This window comes from Triticum aestivum, chromosome 5D (genome assembly GCF_018294505.1).
Source record: "Triticum aestivum cultivar Chinese Spring chromosome 5D, IWGSC CS RefSeq v2.1, whole genome shotgun sequence".
In the NCBI taxonomy this organism is placed as follows: Eukaryota; Viridiplantae; Streptophyta; class Magnoliopsida; order Poales; family Poaceae; genus Triticum; species Triticum aestivum.
In genome coordinates this window covers 317,628,174-317,632,451 of record NC_057808.1, presented here as the reverse complement: position 1 = coordinate 317,632,451, position 4,278 = coordinate 317,628,174, and the positions used below count along the sequence as shown (strand labels likewise).

Here is a 4,278-nt window from a genome sequence, read left to right as displayed (position 1 = left end):
CGGGGTCGGGGCAGGGAGAGAGATGTGTCCTACGACCTGATGAGATCCTTCGACGTGGGATGAAGAGCGCTGTAATTTAGGGGGGAAAGTGCCGAGATTGCTTTCCTTCGCTTTCCCCCGTGGAGCCCTGGCTTATCTAGGCAATTGTTTCTTCATATTTTTTTGTGTGGGGCCTCTCCTCCTAACACTGGTTTGGATTTCCATGGCTTGTTTGCCATAGAGTGTGCTCGAGAAAGGATAAATGAGGCTGATAAGGCGAGGAAGGGTACCTGCCATGTGTTGCATTGTTCCTCGAGGCAGTGGTTGAGCTATAGCAAGAAATAGGAAAGCAATGAACAATTTCCAGGGCAAGTGCTTATCGCCGGGATCCTTCGTAATTTGCCCACGCTATCTGGCCATCGTGGGTCCCACATGGAGAAGAAAGAAAGGGGATGGCTCAGCGGCAGGCTATCAAGCCGGCATTACATAATAAGAACAAAGTAAATGTATAAACATACCATTGATTGTCGGTGTCGTTTCCACATATGTTCGCAAGACAACAGAGGAAGGATGGAAGATCGGAGCTGGCAATGGGATGAAAGGGATGATGAGAGATCGCATCTGACCATGGAACATATGAAGAATGAGAGACCAGATCAGATAACGTGAACAATGATAGAAAGATGCTTGAACATGACCACAAAAGTGATGGGGAGAAGGGCGGGCACCTAGATCTAGCCATCGAGAGGATGAATGCATCCTCTGTTCTCGATGGAACCAGATCTAAATGTGGGGATGACATGGAGACCGGATCTGGCCATTCGTGACTGATTGCGATACTAGATCTAGATACATGGAGGATAAGGAACACGTTGACGGTGTTTCACCAACACAACAAGGGAGGGTCGATACTTTGGAGGATGGTCGACAAAATAGAAGGGAGATGTGATAGCTTATTAGCCACGATCCTCCTCGATAATATTTTTCTTGCACTGAAACTATGCATTGCCTCTGGACAAGAAAGGATAAATGAGGTTGATAATGTGAGGGAGGGTTCCTCGCAAAAAAAAAAGATAATGTGAAGGAGGGTACTTTTCATGTGTTGAATTGTTCCTCGAGGCGAGCTATAAGCAAGAAACAGGAAAGTAATGAACAATTTTCATGGCAAATGCTTATCGCCGGGATCCTTTGTAATTTGCCCAAGCTATCTAGCTGTCCTGGCTCCCACATGAGAAGAAAGAATGGAATGGCCCAAATTTTTAAGCAAACATTACAAAATAAGAACAAAGCAAATATATAAACATACCATTGATTGTCGGTGTTGTTTCCACATCTGTCCGCTAAGACAACGAAGGAAGGATTGAAGACCGGACCTGCCCGTGGAATGATGAGAGATCAGATCTGACCATGGAACCAAGGAAGAATGAGAAACTGAATTAGATAACGTGAACAATGGTAGAAAGATGCTTGAACCTGACCACAGTGGTGATGGGGAAAAGGACGAGCACCTAGATCTAGCCATCGAGAGGATGAAGGCATCCCCTGTTGTCGATGAGACCAGATCTGAACATGGGGATGACATGAAGACCAAATCTAGCCATCAAGAGGATGAATGTATCCTCTATTGCCGATGAGACCAGATCTAAATGTGGGGATGACATGGAGACCAGATCTGGCCATGAGCGATTACCTTCGGTACTAGATCTAGATACAAGGAGGACAGGGAAGGCGCCGACGGTGTTTCAACAACGCAACAAGGGAGGGTCGATACTTTGGAGGATGGTAGGCAAGATAGAAGAGGGATGTGATGTTTTTGAGAGTGGGGTGGCACACCGGAGGGATGAGCCATGGTGGAGGAGAACTCTTTGGGGATGAAAGATATTTGTGTGAGTGGCTGCCATCGTTATTTGTAGAGGCATGCCCGCACTCCAACACGTGGTTTATATGTGTCTGATGTTTTTTTGGTCGCCACGTGTCTACAAATTAATTCAAATGACCCCAAGAAACATTATAAATAAAAATAATAAAGACCATTACTTTCGAACGTCGTTGCGTTGTTCACACAGCGAAAGAAGGATGAGAAAGAGTATCCACCCACGGTCACTGAATGTGGAGGATTGGGTGTAACCACGACAATATCGAAACAAGGATTAATATGGTCTCGTGGATGATGAAGGAAGGATGAACATCCAGATCTAGATATGAAGAGGACGAAGCATGTGACACAACAGAAAAAAAGACACATCCATGATGATACCCATTTTTGGTAGCAGGTCATGTATTCTGTCACCCATGTACATCTGTGATGGTTTTATGACAGAATCAATATAACCATGTATGTGATGTCATAGATATGTTACATGACAATAATCACTTTTTATCATGGAAGTGTGCGCTTCCATGACAGAAAATAGTGCGTCATGGAAGTGTTTCATCAAGGGTATCTGACACATGGCAACCCTTGTAACAGGTCGTCATTAAGCTATCGGGTGCAGGTTCCAGATCCGAAACCCATTAACAACGTCGAAAATTGATGATCATCCACGTGTCGACTTCTCATTCGCCAATGGGGTCATGCGTCAGCTCTTTGTTGGAACAAGTATCATCCATCCAATGGATGACGCACGCCTACGCCGTATAGACACGTGACATAGCCCAACAATGGCACGTTTAGTTAAAAATGTCTGCTCAGTCAAAGGCCTCCTCGAGGCCCACTTGACTTAGTCAAAAGTTAGTAGACTGGCCCATGATAGGCCTTCTAACGGTCTGCTTGCATATAGCCCATTTATGGCTCGGGTCCACATGACCCATTAGCACTTGTGGGGATTCATCTCATTACACGCATGTGGGTCATTCATCACTAATTATTATGCCCCATTGATAATTACATGCCATTAAAGGCCCATGGTGTAATTGGGCCCATTTACGGTCCAATGCCTCTTTTGGCCTCCTAATGTTTCATTGTGTCCTTGGTCCATACGCGGCCCGATGTGTCTTTTGGCCTGTTTATAGCCCATGGTGTCCTTGGGCCCATTTAAAGCCCGAGGTGTCTTTCCGCCTGTTAATGACATGTGGTGTCACTTGAACCATTTAGGGCTCGATGTGTCTTTCAGACTATTAATGACACGTTGTGTCCTTGGCCCATTTGTGAACCAATGTGTCTTTCGAGCCATTGATGGCCAAGGGTATAATTGGGACATTTACGACATGAGATGTAGCGACCAGACCTCAAATGGTCTGTGCTGCTGTGCACCAGTGTCATCCCTGGATCAGTAATGCTGACACGCACAGTACAAATGGAGGATTTATAACAGAGTAGCAATCACACACTTATTACATCGAATATCTCCGAAGAGATTAAGTATGATAAACATGGCTTAAGGCCATCTAACAATGATAACAGCGGAAGACTTGGAAGATAAGTGAGTCCATCAACTCCAGCGGCATCACTGAGTATAAGACCACGACCTAAGGCACCTTACTCGTCGTCTGAAAAGTCTGCAACATGAAACGTTGCAGCCCGGAAACGGGTCAGCACATAGGATATGCTGGCAATGTAACACATAGAGAGTAATGAACAATAACAATGCTATACTACATGCATATATGGCTGGTGGAAAGCTCTATGGTTACAGTTTTGCGAAAAGCCAATTTTATCCTACTTCAAAGGAATAAATTTTATTTAACTATCATGGTGGTTGTTAAACATTGAGAATGTACCTCCAACTCAATCCCAATTAAGTGTCATCATTAACCCAACAAAATTAATTAAAAGTAACATAGTGATGAGATTCAAATGATAATCCAGGTACTAGATACTCAAGTTGTCCATAACCGGGGACACGGCTAACCATGATTAGTTTGTACACTCTGCAGAGGTTTGCGCACTTTTCCCCACAAGACTCGATCGCCTCCACTTGATTCTCGCACTACATGATGTTTGAGAAACGGATGACCGAGACACAGTCTTTCAGGAACAATCACTCTTTACTCCGGGTGGACCGGTACACCTACTTTCCCCTACATCTGCTAGCCCACCTCTTCAAGAGATCTTGTAACCTACTCAACTATGCTAGAGCCCATAATAGCTTGTGGCTGCACACGGAAGTTTCTAGCATGAACAATCTTATGATCCCTTTGAGCCTGGGTGGCGGACCTTATAAAATCAGACAACACTGGGTTCTCCAGGTGCCTCAATCCACCCAGATGTGAGTTTTAGTTGCCACCTTAAGTTGAACCGTTAATAAACATCTCACATCTGTCATGAATATCACTCAAACCCAATCCACGTCTACGAGC

At 44.7% G+C, this 4,278-nt stretch overlaps 1 protein-coding gene across 1 annotated transcript in view; it reads right to left on the bottom strand.

Moving 5' to 3' along the window:
- The window catches only part of LOC123121442 (protein ELF4-LIKE 3), a gene marked incomplete in the record, with an annotated part of 1,188 nt that extends 1,100 nt beyond the window's left edge, over positions 1-88 (bottom strand). Inside the window, 1 exon segment of the mRNA XM_044541409.1 lies at positions 1-88.
- Positions 89-4,278: the final 4,190 nt, after the last annotated feature.